Genomic DNA, 23102 nt, shown 5'->3' on the forward strand with positions numbered 1-23102 from the left:
GGCCCCCACCCACATGGACAGGCCCATGAACACCCCAAAAATCGAAAAAGCACACAAAAATCACCACAATCCCATGCCATCCATCCCCTCAATGATGTTTAAATTCAAGACACCCCACAGAAAGACTAGGCCCATGCACCACTCACTAGCCCTGGTCAAAATGCCCCAACAACAGCCCAAAAATAAAAAAAACACAGAAATCACCACAATTCCATGCCATCCATGCCCTCCATGATGTTTAAATTCAAGACACCCCACAGAAAGACTAGGCCCATGCACCACTCACTAGCCCTGGTCAAAAGGCCCCAACAACAGCCCAAAAATCGAAAAACACGCAAAAATCACCACAATCCCATGCCATCCATGCCCTCAATGATGTTTAAATTCAAGACACCCCACAGAAAGACTAGGCCCATGCACCACTCACTACCCCTGGGCATAATTGATGAAAGCTAGGCAAAATGGGTGCAGGCCTGAGAACACTGCCTGCATTCAAAATGGCCCCTTGCCTCCCAGCCCATGGCCAGGGCCTGCCTGTACCAGCACTGAAAATGGCCCCCACCCACATGGCCAGTCCCCATGAACACCCCAAAAAACATCGAAAAACACAGAAAAATCAGCACAATCCCATGCCATCCATGCCCTCCATGATGTTTAAATTCAAGACAACATAGCAAACCCGCTGACATACTGAGCATGCACGAGAGACTAGTGTGCAAACCACGAGCATGAGCAGCAACAACACAAAGGGGTAGTCTTTCCACCCTTACTATTCAGACAGGTGCTCATCATTACCTTGTTAACCATAGTATAAAAAGCCCACACGCCGACAGGCTCATTCTACCGGAGGACGACGGCGGGACAACAGGCACAAGGCAGGCACTGACCAGAAAGACTGTGAGTATCACAAACATGACAAGCCTCCAAACAACAAACTGGGTAAGCACTTCTTTCCTCACAGGTCCCTAACCCCTACAGCCTATCTCTTTTTCTCCCATAGGGTCATCCCCTTACCGCTTCCCTCCAGGAAGCCTTGGCTAATAACCCAAAGTGTAAGAACAATTTTCTTGTGCCCTGCCACACTAAGTCAACTCCTTTCAGTGTGATTTCCGTGTTTTAGCCACACCACGCTCCTAATTAGTCGCGTATTTTCACTCTGATGGCACCACCAGTACCATCACACCTAGCCGACTATAGTCCTCTCACCTTGCACTATAGATCCGACCACCAAAGCATTGTTGACCATATGTCTAAATTGACTACTGACTCTCTCTGTAAATGTTTTGTCCTTGTTCTTAATGTTTGTTTGTACAGGTATGCATGAGAAGGGAACCCCCCCCCTCACATATAGAAAAACGCCTTAGTGAGTGTATCACATAGTCTGTACCACAACACTAAGTCTGTTTTATTTCACCACAACTTTTTAAAAAACGGTCCTGAGGAAAGCCAGAATACTCTAAGGCACTGGCTGAAACATGTCGACCATCTGAAGGACGCAGGGGGTAGTAACTCGCCACCCTCACGCGTCCTGTAGCCTTACTTTTAACCGCTGGTGACGGCCCAGTTATTAAAATTTTATTTACCCTCCGGTACTGGAACCACCACCAAGCCGGTTTAAATCACAACTCACCCAACCTCACTGCACTCTCAGCAATATACCTGCTCCGCTGTAATCAGGCGTTGTAGCACACCCGGGATATACTAGGTGTCACTGGGTGGGCCCGATGATGAAGCATGCCACCAACTAGGTTGGTGGGTGAGGGCTTCATGAATACACCAACAAGGTGCCCGTGACAGAACTAATTTGAGTACTGCAATACTTTGGTCAACTTAAGCTAGTCCTCTTTGTTTAATCACATATAAAACCTCGGGGACTCGGACTAGCTACCTAGTCCTCGCTCTCCCTCTTGTTACACGCATAAATTCAAGACACCCCATAGAAAGACTAGGCCCATGCACCACTCACTAGCCCTGGTCAAAAGGCCCCAACAACAACCCAAAAATCGAAAAACACACACAAATCACCACAATCCCATGCCATGCATGCCCTCGATCATGTTTAAATTCAAGACACCCCACAGAAAGACTAGGCCCATGCACCACTCACTAGCCCTGGTCAAAAGGCCCCAACAACAGCCCAAAAATCGAAAAACACACAAAAATTACCACAATCCCATGCCATCCATTCCCTCAATGATGTTTAAATTCAAGACACCCCACAGAAAGACTAGGCCCATGCACCACTCACTAGCCCTGGTCAAAAGGCCCCAACAACAGCCCAAAAATCGAAAAACACACAAAAATCACCACAATCCCATGCCATTCAAGCCCTCAATGATGTTTAAATTCATGACACCTCACAGAAAGACTAGGCCCCTGCACCACTCACTACCCCTGGGCATAATGGATGAAAGCTAGGCAAAATGGGTGCAGGCCTGAGAACACTGCATGCATTCAAAATGGCCCATGCCTCCCAGCACATGGCCAGGGCCTGCCTGTACCAGCACTCAAAATGGCCCCCAACCACATGGCCAGTCCCCATGAACACCCCAAAAAATAGAAAAACACAGAAAAATCAGCACAATCCCATGCCATCCATGCCCTCCATGATGTTTAAATTCAAGACACCCCACAGAAAGACTAGGCCCATTCACCGCTCACTAGCCCTGGTCAAAAGGCCCCAACAATAGCCCAAAAATCGAAAAACACACAAAAATCACCACAATCCCATGGCATCCATGCCTTCAATGATGTTTAAATTCAAGACACCCCACAGAAAGACTAGGCCCATGCACCACTCACTACCCCTGGGCATAATGGATGAAAGCTAGGCAAAATGGGTGCAGGCCTGAGAACACTGCCTGCATTTAAAATGGCCCCTTGCCTCCCAGCACATGGCAGGGCCTGCCTGTACCAGCACTCAAAATGGCCCCCAACCACATGGCCAGTCCCCATGAACACCCCCAAAAATCGAAAAACACAGAAAAATCAGCACAATCCCATGCCATCCATGCCCTCCATGATGGTTAAATTCAAGACACCCCACAGAAAGACTAGGCCCATGCACCACTCACTAGCCCTGGTCAAAAGGCCCCAACAACAGCCCAAAAATCAAAAAACACACAAAAATCACCACAATCCCATGCCATCCATGCCCTCAATCATGTTCAAATTCAAGACACCCCACAGAAAGACTAGGCCCATGCACCACTCACTAGCCCTGGTCAATAGGTCCCAACAACCGAACAAAAATCGAAAAACACACAAAAATCACCACAATCCCATGCCATCCATGCCCTCAATGATGTTTAAATTCAAGACACCCCACAGAAAGACTAGGCCCATGCACCACTCACTACCCCTGGGCATAATGGATGAAAGCTAGGCAAAATGGGTGCAGGCCTGAGAACACTGCCTGCATTCAAAATGCCCCCTTGCCTCCCAGCACATGGCCACGGCATGCCTGTACCAGCACTGAAAATGCCCCCCATCCACATGGCCAGTCCCCATGAACACCCCAAAAAATCAAAAAACACAGAAAAATCAGCACAATCCCATGCCATCCATGCCCTCCATGATGTTTACGTTTAAGACACCCCACAGAAAGACTAGGCCCATGCACCACTCACTAGCCCTGGTCAAAAGGCCCCAACAACAGCCCAAAAATCGAAAAGCACACAAAAATCACCAGAATCCCATGCCATCCATGCCCTCAATCATGTTCAAATTCAAGACACCCCACAGAAAGACTAGGCCCATGCACCCCTGTGTACCCCTGGGCATAATGGATGAAAGCATGGCAGACTGGGTGCAGGCCTATGGCAAAACAAAGCATACTGCCTGGCTTCAAAATGGCCCCTAGACCCCCACCACATGGACAGGCCTGGCCTGCACCAGTCCTCAAAATGGCCCCCACCAACATGGCCAGTCCCCATGAACACCCCAAAAAATCGAAAAACACAGAAAAATCAGCACAATCCCATGCCATCCATGCCCTCCATGATGTTTAAATTCAAGACACCCCACAGAAAGACTAGGCCCATTCACCGCTCACTAGCTCTGGTCAAAAGGCCCCAACAACAGCCCAAAAATCGAAAAACACACAAAAATCACCACAATCCCATGCCATCCATGCCCTCAATGATGTTTAAATTCAAGACACCCCACAGAAAGACTAGGCCCATGCACCACTCACTACCCCTGGGCATAATGGATGAAAACTAGGCAAAATGGGTGCAGGCCTGAGAACACTGCATGCATTTAAAATGGCCCCTTGCCTCCCAGCACATGGCCAGGGCCTGCCTGTACCAGCACTCAAAATGGCCCCCACCCACATGGCCAGTCCCCATGAACACCCCAAAAAATCGAAAAACACAGAAAAATCAGCACAATCCCATTCCATCCATGCCCTCCATGATGTTTAAATTCAAGACACCCCACAGAAAGACTAGGCCCATGCAGCACTCACTAGCCCTGGTCAAAAGGCCCCAACAACAGCCCAAAAATCGTAAAACACACAAAAGTCACCACAATCCCATGCCATCCATGCCCTCAATCATGTTCAAATTCAAGACACCCCACAGAAAGACTAGGCCCATGCACCACTCACTAGCCCTGGTCAAAAGGTCCCAACAACAGCCCAAAAATCGAAAAACACACAAAAATCACCACAATCCCATGCCATCCATGCCCTCAATGATGTTTAAATTCAAGACACCCCACAGAAAGACTAGGCCCATGCACCACTCATCACCCCTGGGCATAATGGATGAAAGCTAGGCAAAATGGGTGCAGGCCTGAGAACACTGTCTGCATTCAAAATGGCCCCTTGCCTCCCAGGACATGGCCAGGGCCTGCCTGTACCAGCACTGAAAATGGCCCCCACCCACATGGCCAGTCCCCATGAACACCCCAAAAAATCGAAAAACGCAGAAAAATCAGCACAATCCCATGCCATCCATGCCCTCCATGATGGTTAAATTTAAGACACCCCACAGAAAGACTAGGCCCATGCACCACTCACTAGCCCTGCTCAAAAGGCCCCAACAACAGCCCAAAAATCGAAAAACACACAAAAATCACTACAATCACATACCATCCATGCCCACAATCATGTTCAAATTCAAGACACCCCACAGAAAGACTAGGCCCATGCACCCCTGAGTACCCCTGGGCATAATGGATGAAAGCATGGCAGACTGGTTGCAGGCCTATGGCAAAACAAAGCACACTGTCTGGCTTCAAAATGGCCCCTAGACCCCCACCACATGGACAGGCCTGGCCTGCACCAGTCCTCAAAATGGCCCCCACCCACATGGACAGGCCCATGAACACCCCAAAAATCGAAAAAGCACACAAAAATCACCACAATCCCATGCCATCCATCCCCTCAATGATGTTTAAATTCAAGACACCCCACAGAAAGACTAGGCCCATGCACCACTCACTCGCCCTGGTCAAAAGGCCCCAACAAGAGCCCAAAAATCGAAAAACACACAGAAATCACCACAATCCCATGCCATCCATGCCCTCAATGATGTTTAAATTCAAGACACCCCACAGAAAGACTAGGCCCATGCACCACTCACTACCCCTGGGCAATAGGCCCCAACAACAGCCCAAAAATCGAAAATTCCAAAATTGTAGTTGCAGCAACTGTAATGCCCCAAACAAACTTACTTGTGAAATTTCTAATCCAAAAGTGATCCAAAGAAAGTCAAAAAGGCCTCAAATCCAAATATCCAGCAGCATCCACAAAAAGTAATCCTTCCAGGTCAAGATCCGAATGAAAGTGACCAGCACATGAAGAAAGCACTGGGAGTTGGTGACTGTGGGGCACTTCCTTCCTCCCACCCAGCCCCCCCCCCAAAATGGACTCCTTGCAAAAAAAAGTGCCCAACCCCAGGAGTTATTCTGATAAAAATCATCATTTTCAGAAGGTTTATGCTGCTTGCTGGTGGATTTCTTGTGCAGAATTGCAAATTCTGTATTTCGCGAGTGCGAGATTGTTGCTGCCCGCCGCATCTACGCGTTCGCAATTGCGAACTCTCGCGATGCGTACTGTGCAAGGTGGCAAGCCGCGATTACGTAATCGCGGTCGCCAAACTCCCGCGGGATTCCGCAGCAAGATCCAAAATGGCGAAGCACTCGCAAAATATCGAGAAAAACAACTCGGCAAATGCTGAATGACGGTAAGTGAACGCCGCGTGCCGCAATATTGTATCACCAAGCAAAAAAATCCACCGCGTGCGACTTTGCGGATTTTCCGCAAATTCGCGAGAGTTCGCAGATTGCGAATTTACCGAAAATCTGCAAAATACGCGAGCGGAACGGATTTTACGCCCATGCTTAAACCTTATACATAAGGATGCACTCTCGCATTTTCTTAATAAGCTGGAACCCTCTAAGCAGCTTGATGCTAATTCTGCTGCCGTGGAGCTATCCCAAAAAATGGCAATAGCAATTGATTCTCTTGCTCCGGTCAAGAAGCATTATTCTGCAAGATTAAGATCTTTGGCCCCTTGGTTCACAGAGAGACTCAGAAAACTCAGACAGGGCTGTCGTAAACAGAAAAGGTTGTGGCTTGCTCACTTAGAACCCCCCCCCCCCGAGAGGAACAACATATGCAATGTCTGAAAGACTATAAAGCAGCTATTATGGAAGAAAAGAGATTATACTTTTTCAGGGTTACCACTTCCCTGAAATCTTCTAGGGATCTCTTTAAGATCATTAATTGTCTCATTTCCCTGCAGGTATCTGATCCCTCAGAGGTTTCGCAGGAACCCTGTGATAACATTTTCAGGTTTTTTTCAAGCCAAAACTTGCGATATTCATGCTCTGTTGGAAACAGCGAACACCAGTATTAGGTCCGGAATGCAAACCTCTATTCCTTCCGGTGAGATCCTGCCCTTGGAGGAGACTCCCAGGCTCCACACCTTCCCCCCTCTGTCATTGGAGCTGATAGATAGGCTCCGTGTCAACTCAGGCTTCCCTCTAGATCCTTGCCCTCTAACGGTGTTAAAAACCTTCCGGGAGATCGCGATCCCCCTTTTTAACGGAAGTCATGAACGCCGCCATTTCGGAGGGAGTTTATCCTTCGCTGTGGAAGATAGCGGCTGTGAAACCACTATTGAAGAAACCGTCGTTAGATACTGGCGATTTGAAACGTTTTTGAAGAATCTTCTTGCCAAGATTTTGGAGGCTTATCTAAATCTCCATCTAAGCACTTAGCTAAACGACCACACTCTCTTGTATGGTTCTCATTCAACATGGTTTCAGGAGATACCATAGTACGGAGACAGCCCTGACAGCAGTTTTTAACAACATCCGCACTCAGGTTGATGCTGGCCATACCACTATTCTGGTGCTCTTGGATCTCACAGCAGCCTTTGACACTCTGTCTCCTCACAGGCTGGTGGCTCGCCTTGGAGAGATAGGTGTCGGGGGTACTGCTCTGAGTCTCCTTGACTCCTTTCTCAGTGAATGAGAGCAGAGGGTGAAGCTAGGCCAGTTCTTTTCAGCCCCTAAATGTTTGCAGTATGGTGTCCCTCAAGGCTCCTCTTTGAGCCCTATACTCTTTAATATCTATGTGGCCCCGCTCGCAAAGGTGGTGAGATCTTTTGGGCTGGAGGTGTTCCCACCCAAATAATGGTCTCCATAACGCATACTGTAAAAGATTGTGCCCTTAATTTTAGGAGCTGCATGGAGACAGTTTCCCTTTGGATGGTGGAAAACTATCTGAAGCTGAATGGAGAGAAGACCGAGGTCTTGATTTTTTGAAGCAATCGGGAAATCTGGTCCAGTGACTAGTGGGCAGCGCGCTTAGTGTGTGCCCCTGTCCAGTTTCTCATGGGAAGAACCTAGGGGTGATTGTGGACAATGCCCCCTCTCTGGATCTTCAGGTAAACAGGACCGTCTGCACCTGTTTTGGCATTACCAGGATTCTCAGAAAGGTCTCCCACTACCTTTCCTTCGAAGCACGCAAGCAGGCCATCATAGCCTTAGTAACGTCCAGATTGGACTATTGCAATGCCCTTTATCTGGGCATCAATACAGGTCTTATTCACGGGTTACAGATGGTGCAGAATGCTGCGGCCAGGCTGGTATAGAATCTCCCTTGACATCATTCAGTTTCAGCCTCGATGAAGCTTCTGCACTGGCTCCCGATAGACCGTAAGATCATTTTCAAGATCCTATGCCTGACTCATGAAGCCTTTTACGACTCTGGCTCTGAAGGTATTAAGTCGATTGTCCCTCATTATGCTCCCACCAGATCCCTTCGGTCTTCGAACAAAAACGTACTCACTGTTCCCAGGTTTAAGAAGGTTAACTGGGGTGGCAGAGCTTTGTCTACTGCTGCGCCCAAACTGTGGAATTCCCTTCCAGTAGGAATTTCTAGTTTGGTCTCTCTTTCATTATTTCAAAGGGCCTTAAAGACTTGGCTTTTTCTTGATTCCTCAGTTTGAGCATGTTTTTCTTCTCTCCGTCTCCTGATGCTTGCATCCAGCGCCTTGACGCCCTTGGGCTAAGTTCACGCTCTACAAGTTTTAATTAATTATTTAACTCATTCATTCATTCATTCATTCATTCATTCATTCATTCATTCATTCAATTTAAAAATGGATTTATCCAGAGATAGCAGTCCAGTCATCTAAAATCCTTGATTCTGGATCGTTAAAAGCACATTTCTTGCTGCTATTCTGCCCCTTACATTCTGTTTTGATAATGGATTTCTCCTAAAATTGGCTGTCCATTTCACTTTCTTCGTCGAAATTTGCATATGAAAACACCTGCGTAGCACTGATTCGTCCTCACGTCCTCGAAACGCCAACACTGAAACTGAATGAGAGTTGGAGAACACAATAAAGGATTTGGACAGATCCAAGCCCTAGGACTTTTTAACGTGGAGCACCAGTGACAAAAATTTGTTGTCCAGCAACTAACCAGAAGAACCCAACTGTTGTTTTTATGAGATTTCACAGACTAAGGGACAAGAACATGTCTATAAAATTAAATGAACCAAGGCTCCAATGATATGAATTAAGGATTGAAATTTAACGGCAACCAATCAGTGCCAAAAAAGAGAGACGTATAGTTGTCTTGATAAAGATGGAATATTAAAAAGGACCATTGAAACACGTCAACACTGCACCCAACACAATCCTTGGGAACAGCTCATCCTATAGATATAAAACAATAAGATTGTATCTAGGACTAGCTATTAAAGTGTTGAACCCGGATGTGTTACTAAATGACAAAATGCACTGTCTGTATCTGTCTCACTGTTAACTGTCTGTTGGTACATTCAATCTAGGTATAGGCTTTTTCTTTTAATTAGTATTGGAATAAGGTATAAATGTTTTTGTAATTATTGTCCTTAATTGAAATAAGGATTCCTTCAAGTGTATGTGAAACATATGTGTTCATGGTATATGAATTTGTTTTTTAAGTGTGATTATAGGCAATTCTATGTGGTTTTTAATTGCAATGATTGTTGAGTTTTAATAAAAAATACTTTTTAATACATTCTCTACACTTGGTATGGTCATATTTAGTATTGTATATGATCTAACACATGGGCTTTAAGTTGTGTTGCTGGGAGCTTTGAGACCCAGCATAAATTTAACTTTCCACCAAGGAAATTTCACTTCTACCTTGCACATTGACCCTGCATCTAAGGCCAAGTGGGTTGTTTAAGTATTAAAGCGTGGTATGGTCAAAGCTGCATTGTTTCAAGTCAGAGGTCTTGTAGACTACAAGATTTCCTTCATCACTCCAGTCCATCCACTCTCAGGGGCAGATTGACAAATCCCTTGCCACACTTTTGTGCCGCCGTTACGTCCCTTTTGTGACGCAGCGGCGGCATAAACAATGCGGCTAATTTACAACGTGATGCATCTATGGAGATGCGTCACGTTGTAAAGTCCTGCATCACATTATAGCTGTGTCATGTATAATATATGCAGGGTGGACGTTCCCACGCAGGAAAGCCTCGTATAAGTGGCTCAATGAAGTATACAAGATTTCACTGTGCCACTTCTAGGACGACACTGCACCAAACCCTTACGCCTGCTTGAGGCAGGTCTAAGGACTGATGCAGTACAATAAGTATAGGCCTCAACATGCATTGCTGGAGTTGCGTCGTGTAGGTTAGTTTCTTGTAAATCTGCCCCTCAGTCTTCAGGTCATCTCATATGGGAACACTGCCTTTGACTGTTCCATTGTTAATTGGATGCAAGATCTCCAGTTGCATTAGATAGAAGAGGCATGTGAAGCCCACCTCCACACTGCCTCACTTGGCATACAATTGTTGGTGGGCAGTAGGGTGGACTGAAGACCTTAATACATACAGTCAAAAAGGCAGATGGGTGGATTGAGACAAGGCTAGTGATATTATTATTAATATTACTATTATTATCAAGAACAATAATAATAAAAAGTATAACAATTATAATTATACATGGAATGACAGATAGGGGAAGGCATTCAAAAGTGGTGAATACTTAGGTTTGCATAGATATAGCTGTCTCTTCAAATCTTTGCATCCGTCACAATGGTGTAGCCAGGATTTCTTTGCCAGACGAGTTGTGGTTCATACCTTCACGCAGTATTAAGAAGGATGAGCCTTTCAAATGGCCCCATCCACCCCTTTGAGTTCTCTCATCCCCTCCTCATTGGTCCTAAGCTCCTGCAAACTGAGATGTTTACTTGGGTCATTTCTTCCGCTTGCAGCCTTCCCTTGTTTTTTATTAATATTTCTTTGGGATTTTGCAGTGCATCATAAGAAGAACAGGTATAAATAAATAAATCCAATCATAAAAAGAATCATATATTGGGTATCAACATTAGTTCATAAGTACAATCCATAGATAATAAATAGCATAATACATCTTATCTTACAATAAAGATTGGCTCGTCGTATAAAACGGGATGATAAAACAGATAATAGAATAAAAACACCAATATAGCTTTGGCGATTACAACTTGTTCTGCCTCCAATTAGTAACTGGGGCCCAGATCTTCCTACCAAACTCTCTTGACTTCACCCCTTTTTGTTCGTACAAACACGATTCAATATTATGGATTCCCAGAAACCTAGAAAGCCACATTTGAAAGGACGGGGCCACCACATCCTTCCATCCGGCTGAGATTAAGATCCTGAGCACAGCCACTGAAATAAAAACAAGGGCTTCTTCCTCTTTCCCCAATTTTTGATTAAAATCAATGCCCATGATTGCTAGGGTAGGGGATAGGTTGATCTATTTACCTAGCAGCCCCTCCCAGAACTTCTCAATCTCATTCTTCACGGGGTCAAGAGATTACAATTACAGAACATATGCATCATATCTGCTTGCACAGCCCCACACCTTGGACAGGTATCGTCCTCCCTCAACCCCCAGGAAAACAATTTGGAGGGAGTGTAGTACAAATTAAAAACAGTTTTGTAATGCTGGGCCCATAAATTTGAGGCTCAAATGATCTTTTTATTCAGTAATAAAGCCAGGTCGAGATCTACCTTACAATTATACATGGAAAGACAGATAGGGGAAGGCATTCAAAAGTGGTGAATACTTAGGTTTGCATAAATATAGCTGTCTCTTCAAATCTTTGCATCCGTCACAATGGTGTAGCCAGGATTTCTTTGCCAGACGAGTTGTGGTTCATACCTTCACACAGTATTGAGAAGGATGAGCCTTTCAAATGGTCCCATCTACACCTTTGAGTTCTCTCATTGGTCCTAAGCTCCTGCAAACCGAGATGTTTACTTGGGTCATTCCTTCCACTTGCAGCCTTCCCTTTGCAAAGCCACAGTACATAAAATGCCCACTGCCAGTATGCACAATTACCAAAAAGAATCCTCCTACAAAATAGTGGAGGGGTCGTGATTTTTGAATGCCCCAAAATTAATATAAAGAAATTGTATGAAACTTCCTCTTTACAGTATTTTATTGTCATTTGCAGTCACTTAACTCTACTCACTCTAGTAGTGAGAGTATCAGTTCGAAATCAACTTCTGTCATCAGTACACAGAACGAAGCTGTCAAGTGACCCAGTGGTATGTGTGAAATATCTTGCAGATCTTTGGTGGTAGTAGCCACCAGAACGTTTAAGCCAAAACCTTTAATGGAAAAGTGAAATGCGCTGACCTAGGACGGGGCAGGATTCCAGGCCCCAGGCTGCCCTGCTCACTTGCCACATTGTTTCTGTGCCCAGAGGCGCTCATAAGGGGAGTTAGGATGCCGCAACATGGGAGGCGCCTGGGCACACCTGGCCAAGACCGGGCCTGTAAGCACCCATCCCTGGCTGAACGAGGCTGGGCCATCCCTTCATGGTCCATTGGTTCCAACACATCATCAGTTTGTAGGGGTGAGTCTCATTGAATACATCTAAGTTTATTTGGTAACAAAAGATCTTTTTTGCACAATAGGGATGCAAGTGAATGGGTGGGGGCCATTCTTTTTCGTCCCCAGATAAAGTAACTACCATTGACAAAATGCTCCAAAGGATCATAGGTGTAATAGCCACTAAAATAGAACTCACACAGAGGAGACTTTCATTGGGAGGTGGTGGAGAATCCTCCATGAGCATAGTATCTGTTACCCCTCGAAAGGCTCAAGCAGAGTCTTTAGGCGTCCTTCAGTCTGATATTGTCTGAAACCGAAACACCATGCCAACGTAGCCTTTTGTAGTTGCTGCCACCGATGAAGAAACCACAACAACTAGGGCCTTAAGCTAAGTGAGCTGTCCATAGTAAGCTACCATCCAACAGTGTTCTATCAAATCCTGCACTGCCTGTTAAATCTAAAGCCAAAGCATGTAGAATTGTGCAACCAAAAGAAGGGGACAGATCAGTCGCTTCCATACATGACTGGCTATATGACTTTGTGGGTGCCATAATGAATCAATTCCAAAGGTTGACACGCCTAGAACTCACCCCACTTCTGGAGAAAAAAACAGTTTTTGAATCTCAGGTGAACTCAAGCACCAAAGCTAGTTTATACCAAGAGCGGCTTCAGCCAAAAGCCAAAATCTCTCCTTTAGAACTGTCAACAGGCGTTGGTATGCCCGGATCCCCAAAACCTTTCACCCCTGGAAGAAACCCAGGCCTGTTCCGGGGCCTGAAGAATGCAGGGGTTGTGGATTTGAAGTGGACCAACTGCTTGGCCTACATCATCCATCGAAACCTTCAAAGCCCAATAGTGGGAAACAAAGCGGTTGATATACTGGCCCATGAACCCAGGAATTTTGTGCCAATTGATTTACCTCCGGAGGCATTTCCCTATGAGTTTGTGATGACTGGGGTTCGAGGCTGAAGGGACAGGCAGAGGGATTCCAGATGGAGCTGAGCAGCAAGTGCCTTAACTGTTTGGGCTTAATGGCTAACAATATTTTGTTCACACGTTGTGTGGGGTGGCTTGGGAAGGGGTAAAGGATTGCCTTTGAGACTGTGTGATCATTAATTTAGAGAGCCCGCAGTTGTCCATAACCTGTTATTTAATGATGGCCCAGGTTATAAGGAGGGTTCTGGGGTGAGTCTACTAACACATGGTTACTTTTATAAGCCCCACTCCGGGACCCTTCAAACTTCAAGAATACCACTATTTTGTGCTCTTTGCACCCCAGTGCTAAACAGTCTCAGTTAGGTGATTTGTATAACATTCCAGTGTATAAAAGGTTCAGTCCTCTGGACCTTGTCGATTGACTTGAAGAAGATGGTAGTCACATCATTGGTATGCATATCAGGGAACCCAATGGGGTAATGCACGGGAAGGAGATACCCATTTCTTTTAAGGGATCTAATTTGGTGGAAATTCAAGCCCTGGACCTCTAGTACACTCATAGCACGAAGAGCCTCCAGTGGCAATGAGAGCCCCTTGAGCTATAGTTACTGAGGAAAGGGTCTCCATTGATATACATTTGAGTGTCAGAACATCCTCCAGTACATTTATGTTGGTTTTAATATGGTAGATTGTATAATAGCTGATAAAACACTAGACCAAGTGGAAGGGAGCTACACAGTGAAGCCAGAGGGAGTGGAGCCCAGTAGGCATGCCAAAGGGAATTGTGGAAATCTACTTTCATGGAATTCTGCTGGCTTGGGCTCTAAGCTGGGGAATTCCGATTGGGGAACACATATTAACACTTTTGATGTTTGTATTTTTCAAGAAACGTGGAAAAAGTCGGGAAATTAGTCATCCCGGCTTTGCCACATATTGTGTTAATGTCAGGTCCCGTGGGCAGGGGAGTGCCTCGGGGGCCTAATGATATGGATTGGGACACACATGGGGTGCATAGTGATAGAGACACAAACGGTAACAGAAGTCATCCTATGAGTAACAATTAAACTCCCCAGTGGATGCCTAGCCAATATTTATAACATCTACCTAAGACCTTCTGCTACATGCCAGGAATCTACCACCACTCACACCACTCATAGCAGGACTTCCCCCAGATACTTAAAAAATATTTGTGGGTGATTTTGAATGCCAGTTTGAACCCCTAGACCTAGTTATTCACTATTCCCTACTGGAGGAGGACATTATTTGGTTAATCCCTGCTCCCACTATTCCCCAATCAAGAAATGGTTTCCTCTGGCGGTACAACTAAATACACTAGCCACAAATTGCAGTATCGAAGTGTGCAATGAAAGAGCGAAATCTGACAGAGAGGGGAAGCACACCTTTAATAGACTAGAAAGCAGTAGCTTAATTGACTACATTCTTTTAGATGTTGATATTTGGCAATTCTTAGTGGATATGGCTGTGGTGCATAGGCGCAATAGTGACCACAATGTGCTTGAGATGGACCTGGAGTTTCCTATGGCCCAAATCCGTTAGTTCTCTCCCAGCGGCTGGTTGTAGGTGTAAGCGTACCCATAATAAATGTAGAATTCATTAGTCTGCAGTGGTCAAGTCAGAGAAGGAATCAAGCTCTTTATATGCTAAGGTGGGACCTGCTCTGGAGGTATTTTCCAGTCTCAATTTAGTGTCAAATGAGGAGACAGTGTTACAAATGTTCAAAGACGTACATAATTCCCTCTTCAATAGCCTAACAATGGACTTCTTTAGAGAAGCTAGTAGCGAAGGGCCAAGGAGTAGTGTACCATCCTGGTTCAATAAACAATGAAGATTGGCCAAATGCGCTTTGATTCACTCCATCAAGAGCGACGGGAGGAAGAGATCCAAGAAAAGAGAGCCTCATACAAAAATGTACTTAGAACGTCAAAAAGGGAATGGGTTAGCCTAAATTGGGGACTACTTCTTGCACCAGTGAGGGAAAATAATCAAACCCTATTCTGGAACTTAGTTGCTACTAGGATTAGGGAAGGAAAATCTAAAATTGATAATAAATTTGCCACTGAGGCTTGGCTAGCATGTTTTACTAATCTATATCAACAAAAGCCTGATGAGGGTACAACTATAGAACCTCCAGTCATTTCTGTGTACATAGAAACAGGAAGAGACCTAGGAGGATTTCCCCCAATATCATGTATGGAGGTGGAAGAGGCCATCAGGAAGATAACCCTGCGTAAAGCCCCCGGCATTGACAAGATTCCTGGATATTTGTTTTTATCTGAAATAGACATTTGTACACCCTACCTTACAGTGGTATTTAATGCCATTTTAAATGAAGTAAGTATCCCCAAAACGTGTGCCAGGAACAAGATTCTTCCAATTGATAAGAACGGCTGTCCATTGGACACTGCTAATTACACGCCAATCAGTTTATTAGACACTAAGGGTGGGCGTAAAATCCGTTTCGCGGGCGAATTTGTGGATTTTCCGTGATTTCGCAATCTGCGAATCTCACGAAATCGCGGTAAAATGCGCGAATCAGCGGGCGACGAATTTTCAGCCAAGCAAGGGTTACAGCAGCAGGTGCAAAAGTTGAACCTAATTTCTTTGTAACCTTTTACAGAAGGGTTACAAACAAATTAACTTCAACTTGGACACCTGCTGCTAATTGCTTCCTGGCGCCTTGTTATCTACTTGCAACTATTCTCTGACCCTGCTCTGACCCTTGAAGCAGGGTCAGAGAATAGTTACAAGTAGGCAACGAGGCACCTGTCCAATGAATTAAACCTATCTATCTATCTATCTATCTATCTATCTATCTATCTATCTATCTATCTATCTATCTATCTATCTATCTATCTATCTATCTATCTATCTATCTATCTATCTATCTATCTATCTATCTATCTATCTATCTATCTCTCTCCCTCTCCCATAAACGACTGCATGGGTAACTTCGCTATGCAAGCGGCTCGCGAAGACGCAAAAAGCCCTGCGAACACGCAGAAAACCCCGCGAACACGCAAAAAACCGCGCGAACATGCAAAAAAACCAAAAATCCGCAAATTCGCACAAATTCGCGAATTTTGCGGATCGCGAATTCGCAAATCCGCAAATTCGCGGATCGCAAATTCGCAAAATTCGCCCATGCTTATTAGACACCACACAAAATCTTTTTAGCAAGATTAAACTCAGTAGGCTCCAGTATTGGCTTGAAAACAATTACATACTTTCCCCCCCTTCAAGCGGGTTTCGCTCCAATACCTCCACTGTTGATCAGATCTTTAGACTGCTGATGAAATACTGGAAGACCCTTAGGTTTGAGAAGGGAAGGCTTTATGCTGGTTTTTTTTTTATCTCAGAGCAGCGTTCAACTTGGTCCCCAGAATCCTGCTGTGGAAATGTCTAGCTGAAATGGGCACCCCAGCCTACCTGTGCAGCATCATCGATAGACTACATCAGAACAATTTTTCGCAAGTTAGATGCGGCAAGCTGGGTATAGTAACTGAACACCTTCCGTAAAGCGAGGCATAAGACAGGGATGCGTATTGGCCCCCACCCATTTTACTCTGTTTTTAAATGATTTCGTAGATATTTTAAATAGTTGTGACAATGACGCCCCTAACTAGCAGGCATTAGGGTTCCAGCTCTCATGATCGCCGATGACACTCTTTTGCTATCAAAGTCACCATTGGGGCTTCAGAAACTACTTGACCAGTTTAGCAGATTCTATATGATGAGGGGCCTGGAAATTAACATGAGCAAAACTAAGTTTATAGTTTTTAACCCTTGTCTTACCACATGCCCTAACCCCACCTTAGACGGTGCCCCCCTAGAACAAGTACACTTTTTTGATTATTTAGGGATTGCCCTAGACAAAAAAATTGGACTGGACTCATCATGCTGTAAAAAGATTAAAACTGGAGCAAAATAGCGGGTCTGTTGAAGATACATAAGGGGTCCAACAGCAGACTTGTTTCACAGTCATTCAACTATACACATATCAGGCACTTGCGATTGCCCTTTACGGTGTGGAGCTATGGGGGCACAAAAAACGAAAGCCATTGGTAATGGTAGAAAATAGGTTTATGAGGCAACTTTTGTGTTTACCGGTTAGCACACCTCTAGTACCATTGAGGTTAGATTGGGCCTCAGGCTGATAAGCTTGAACTCCACCCGCTAATTTTCTGGACACACCTTTGGGCTACTCCCAAACCTTTGCTTTATGGAAGTGAGCTGGAGAAAATTCTTAGATAACTCCCCTGGATTAAATTTGTCAATGAGGATGGGTATGACTAATCTATGTCATGATCCTGTGGGTTGTTGTACTCTAATTACAGCAAAGGAGTTAAAAAATCTATTTAAAAATCACAAATATTACAAGGCACTTTGTCTATCTCCTTTTTAGGGTAAAGGATAATCACCCTTTAAAAAAATTTTGTGATGACATGGAACAAAATGTACATAAAAAATGTATGTTCAGTTCAGACATGAAAATCTACCCTTACATGGTTTCACGTAAAAAAGGCTAGGACCACCAAGGGGTGTCCGATGTGTGGTCACAAGAAGGAGGATGTTCCCCACTTGTCCAGCATAGAGAGGTGCGTTTGGTACAACAAGGAATGAGGAAGCCCACGGAAACCTTCAAACTGACACAACCTCACATTTGGTATTTTCTATCTAGATATCTGTTTCACGTTTGGATGATAAGGAACAGAGAGGCTTCTAAAATTAACTAAAATGGCTCCTTTAATTGAATTTTGCAAATTCTGTCTCTATTTTTTATCCTACACTCTTCTTAACCTTTGGTTTTATTCAATTTATGAAGCATGAAAGGGTTATTCCCTGTTTGTAGAGTGTACATTTTTATTTGTATCTCAATGAGTAGGTGCTGCTTTTATTCTTTTAACCTGATGTTACTTTTAACTCATGTTAACCATTGAATTTTTATACTGTGCACCTCTTTTATGGTATTACTGAAATAAAGAGTATTATGATGATGACTATTCATTAAACATTCTGGACTGACTGAAAGCCACACACAACAAATATGTCATTTGGCAGCACTAGGACTCAGATATGCCATAATAATCCTTCATGCTGTACCATAATTAAATAACGTAAGCGCAAGTCCAAGCAAAATAATTTCACAATATTTTGTGCATTTGGCACAAAATGTCACTATCATTCATTCCAAGCCTGTGAAAGTGTTTCAATATATAGAGAATGTGTCAGTTTGTATCAGTAAATCCTGATTGTATGCCTTGATGTCCCATGCAAATGGTAGCAGGTAACCTTGGAAAAGGGTGGACCAGAGTACTAGGGAGCACCACAGGTCAAAGGTATGAATTGATATTTGAATGACTCAAGTTTTAATTGTTTAGTCCATTCAGTCTTAGAAGGCATGCATTACGCTCCAGGGGGCATATTACCAAGCAATAGCGATAATTATCACCCCTGTTTGTAGAACCTGGAATCGGTTTAAGGCCAGTCTTAATGGGAAAAAAAGACAGGGACCCAGAGGCTCACTGAGCAAGAGTGAAAGTGGGGATTGTAGAGACAGACCCATCCCGTATGCAGCTCAGTATAAAGGCAGATAAATCTAGGCATGCGACTGCTTGAGTAAAGGCATATCAGAAGCCCCAGGCCACTACATCAATGTGCATTGCCACCCGATGCCAAACTTATCTGGCAAGCACCTAAAGTTTATACTTAGACCAGTTGTCTTGAAAAATATAAAAAACAGGTAAATCGCTTTCCAAATCATCTGCAAATATTTAGAATAAAAAGTGTGTGTGCGGGATGTTTATAGAGCACACACCTAGTGACACACCGATGGAGGGCTCTACATAGGTGAAAGTCCTAGAGAGAGGGCATGACCACTGACAGGTTTACCGAGTGGAAGAGCGGTTTGGAGGACAGAAGCAAAGGGGACAGAGGGAGAGGAGGAGGGGGACTGTGTGACATAATTGGATGCATTCTGGTTAAATAAATCATCCAATAATTATACGTTCTCTCTTTGACTGACTCCATAACTTACATTTATCAAACACCTCCTGCCTGGTTGGTTTACGGCCATTACACATTGATGTTAATGAGGGATAGCCACGTGTGCTAGCTGCCACCCCTGAATTGCCCTCTGGTACTCCTGGCATTGCCCTTGCCACTCATGATTTTAAGACATGAGAACAGGAAGAGAAAGTAAAGATGCACTGCACCTGGCTCTTCCCCCAGGCTCCCAGCAGCAAACAGGAGGCTGTTGAGGGGATAAAAGTGATCCAAGGAGTCAAACCTGTGAAGTCATCATGAGTATAAGTGTGTGTTGTGTGTGTGTGTGTGTGTGAGATTTATTTATTTATTTTTTTATAATTACATTTGTTAAGCGCGCAGCTACCCGGAGGTTTCCCGGCGCTAAGGCAAACTGAACGGTATAAAGGAACAACAGACCAGAAGTTTAGGTGTTGAAAAGCCAAGTTTTAATTCCTTTACGGAATGTCAAAAAGCACAATTCAGAACGTAAAGATTGGGGTAGGGAGTTCCATAAGGAGGGTGCCAGCAAGGAAAACGAACGTCCTCCCATTTTGGCTCTGTTGACGCGCGGAGTCCTGCACTTGTTCTGAGTGGAAGACCTAAGTGTGCAGGAGGGAATGTATTGCTGCACCAGAGCAGAAAGATAGTGAGGGGCTCTTCCAGTCATAATCTTGTGCATGAAGCAAAGTGCTTTGAATTTAATTCTGCTCTCGATTCGCAACCAATGCAATTTACGCATATGCTGTGTGACCGAGGATCTGGCAGGCAAGTGACAGATAAGGCGAACTGCCATATTCTGTACCACCTGGTACTTCCTGGTTACCTCCTTGCAGGCACCCAGGAGTAGGATGTTCCCATAGTCCAGGCGTGAGGTGACAAGAGCCTGGACTACAGTCCTCAGGGTGTCAGCAGGCAGCATCCACGTGATTTTCCTCAGCCACCTGATGATGGTGGTACAGGTGGCAGAGACTTTCACCACGTGTTGCTTGAAGGATAGTTGGTTGTCTAGGAGAACCCCAAGATTACGAGCTGACACGGTTGGAATAGGTAGAGGGCCCATCTCCGGTGGCCAATGTTGTGGGCCCCAGAGCGAGGTGTCTGAGCCAAAACAGGAGCAGTTCTGTTTTGTCCCCGTTTAATTTTAATTTGTGCTTCAGCATCCAATCAGATATTTGTTTCAGCCCGGATTGAAGGGAGGAGGAGGGAAGGCTTTTATTGGTAGAAAGTGAGTAGATGACTTGAGTGTCATCAGCATAGGAATAAATTGTGAGACCGGCCTGTTCCGCCAAAAAAGCAAGAGGTCTCACATACAGGTTAAAGAAAAGGGGACTAAGGATAGACCCTTGGGGAACACCGTGAGTGGAGGGGAGTATGGACGAAACAGATGTGGAAGAGAAGACTTGGAACGTGCGATCAGAAAGGAAATTAGCAATCCAGGCCAGGGCGGAGCCACCGACACCAACAGCCTTCAAGGAGGACAACAAGATGGAATGGGAGACGGTGTCAAATGCGGCACTCAAGTCAAGCAAGATTAGTGCCACAGTCTCCCCATTGTCCACCTGACGTCTGATGGTCTCCGACACACCAAGGAGAGTGGTTTCCGTGGAGAAGCCAGCCCTGAACCCGGATTGAGAACCATGAAGAAGATTAGAAGTTTCAACATAGGAATTGAGCAGGGAATTGACGTGTTTCTCCAGGATCTTGGAGAAACATGAGAGCAGAGAAATAGGGCGAAAATTAGATGGGTTGTTGGGATCTGCGTTAGCCTTTTTTAGTAATGGGACCACCATTGCGTGCTTCCATTCATTTGAACAATCGCTTCTGTTAGTGAAGCGTTCAAGACATCCAAAATAATGTGGAGTAGGGCTGGGTCCAGAGAACTCAGAACTTGAGGGGGCATTGGGTCAAGGGGGGAACCAGATTTGATGTCTTGGAGATACTTTTTTAGAAGCGTGGGGGAAATAGGATCCCAAACTTGGAGTGGGGGAGTAGTGGGGGTAGAGCAGGGGATGGTAACAGGGGGGGAGTTGCGTAAAACTTGATCAGAGTGAGTGGAAGCAGCGGGAGTTGAATTAAAAATATCATAAATCCTATCAATTTTCTCGAGAAAGAAATTGGCTAAAGCATTACACTGGGCAGTGTCCAGACAGGGGTCCTTGGGTACAGAGGACGCACCTGACAGCTCTTTGACTATTTTAAACAGGGCCTTGGGTCTATTTTGAGCCGTAAGTATAGTGCTGTTAGCAAAATTGGCTCTGGCGATATCACAAGCCGAGTGGTAGGCTTTAAGGGCAGACTTGTATTTAGCTTTGTGATCTGGGTTGTAATTGGAACGCCATATGCGTTCCAGTTTTTTACAGTTGGATTTTTCTTGGCGAAGGGAGTCATTAAACCAGGGTGCCGGTGGGTGATGGATTTGTGATTTATTTTTTTGAGTAGGGAGACAGGAGTCCAAAGCAGTTGTCAGCCACGATCTAACAGCAGGTAGCTCTTTAATAGTCATGCTGGAAAACGTGGGTTTTGAATTGGCAAGAAGAGAGTTTAATTTGTCTACGTCTAGACGTTTCCAGTTCCTGCTGGCTTTGTGAGGGAGAGCAGGATTAGAGGAGTTAGCCACAGTCGTTTTAATTGAAAAGTTAACAATATAATGGTCCGACCAGATGACCGGAATTGAAGATTGATAGGAGATGCCAGTAAGGTTAGAAATGATGGGGTCTAGAAGATTACCAGCCTTATGGGTGGGGTCGGAATTGTGAAGGTGTAGATCTAACGCTTCAAGATCCTGTAGGAGGCGCTTAGAAATGGCACACGAAGCAGAGTTGAAATGAATGTTTAAGTCACCAACGACAGTAAAATTAGTAGATTGTGCTAAAAACGGGGCAATAAGTTCAGGAAGTGAGGCAGCCCAACTGCTAGCAGAGCCCAGCGGGCGATAGATCAGGGTACCGGTTAAAGTAAAATGAGGAGAGAGAGTTAGTTTAAACAAACCAGCTTCACAGTTTGGAAAATCAAGGTCTTCCCATTTGCAAGAGAATTCTCTCTTGAAAATAATGGCAATTCCCCCGCCATCTTTAAGAACTCGGTTTCGCCCCACATAGGTGTAATCATTGGGGAGAGCCATGGCGATGTCAGGGCCAGAGCTATCATTTAACCAAGTTTCAGTGACAAACATGGCAGCAGGACCAGCTGTCTCCAGAAGGTCGAAAATATCTCTCTTGTGTTTCGAGAGAGATCGACAGTTAATGCTGATGAAGCTCAGAAGGGGGCAGGAATTGTGCAAAGTAGAAGGAGGGGTATGCTTAGGGGAGGGAAAATTCCAGAAAGTAGAAGATATGCAGTCTATACTTGAATTGAGAGAGTCCAAGGCAAGGGAGCACTGTGGGCAAGTGATGGGCGCATTTTGGCAGTTCAAGACAATGTCCGAGGGACAGGGTAACCCCTGCAACCGAAGTAAGGTGGTGCGAGAATAAGAAGTAAGAGTGCGGGCAGGGGGACTGGTCCCTGGGCCCGTGCTGGTGCGGACGGGCGCTTCCGCCATTGAGTCATGAAATATGCAAGGGGAGAAACTCACTAGACCGCTAACCTGCCAATTGGCCAGCAGGGCGGAAGTGAGTATGTGGGGGCGGAAATGAGGTTGTGCTCGTGTGGCCACCGCCGCTGCAAACGGCACAAGCTGTGGCGGATCGGTGCCGGGAGCCAAAATACAGCGTGAACACAATGCCAATAATTAAAAGAGCAGATGAAGGGGCGTTGCGCCAGGACGGCGATAAAATGCAG

Source organism: Lissotriton vulgaris, chromosome 5, assembly GCF_964263255.1.
Source record: "Lissotriton vulgaris chromosome 5, aLisVul1.2, whole genome shotgun sequence".
NCBI lineage: Eukaryota > Metazoa > Chordata > Amphibia > Caudata > Salamandridae > Lissotriton > Lissotriton vulgaris.